Genomic DNA, 580 nt, shown 5'->3' on the forward strand with positions numbered 1-580 from the left:
TCCTTATTAGGGGAGACAGGATGGGAATTTGAAATAATATTTCAAAATGGGATATGACTTACTTTCCTTAGTTATGGACTATAGGAAAATAGACCAGTCAATTTTATTTTCTAAAATGTTCCTTTTTAATGTTTATGTATGCAATATTCTTCTTTTTCTATCAGCAAAGAACAAACAGGCATGTCCTTCACTAAAGCAAGGTAAATCTGATGAATGTATCCATTGGGTACTGTTTCTACCTCAGGGATTTGTTGTGGTTGTTAGGTGCCATAAAGTCGGTACGGACTCATAGTGACCCTATGTACAACAGAACAAAACACTGACCGGTCTTGGGCTAACCTCACAGCTGTTGCTATGCTTGAGACCATTGATGCTGCCACTTTGCCAATCCATCTGCTGGGGGTCTTCTGACCCTCCACCTTACCAAACATGATATCCTTCTCCAGCCATTGGTCCCACCTGACAATATGTCCAAAGTATGAGAGACGAAGTTTGGACATTCTGGCCTCCAAGGAGCACTTTGGCTGCACTCCTTCCAACACAGATCTGTTCGTTCTTTTGGAAGCCCATGGCACTTTCA

The sequence above is a fragment of the Chrysochloris asiatica genome, unplaced genomic scaffold (assembly GCF_000296735.1).
Source record: "Chrysochloris asiatica unplaced genomic scaffold, ChrAsi1.0 scaffold00020, whole genome shotgun sequence".
NCBI lineage: Eukaryota > Metazoa > Chordata > Mammalia > Afrosoricida > Chrysochloridae > Chrysochloris > Chrysochloris asiatica.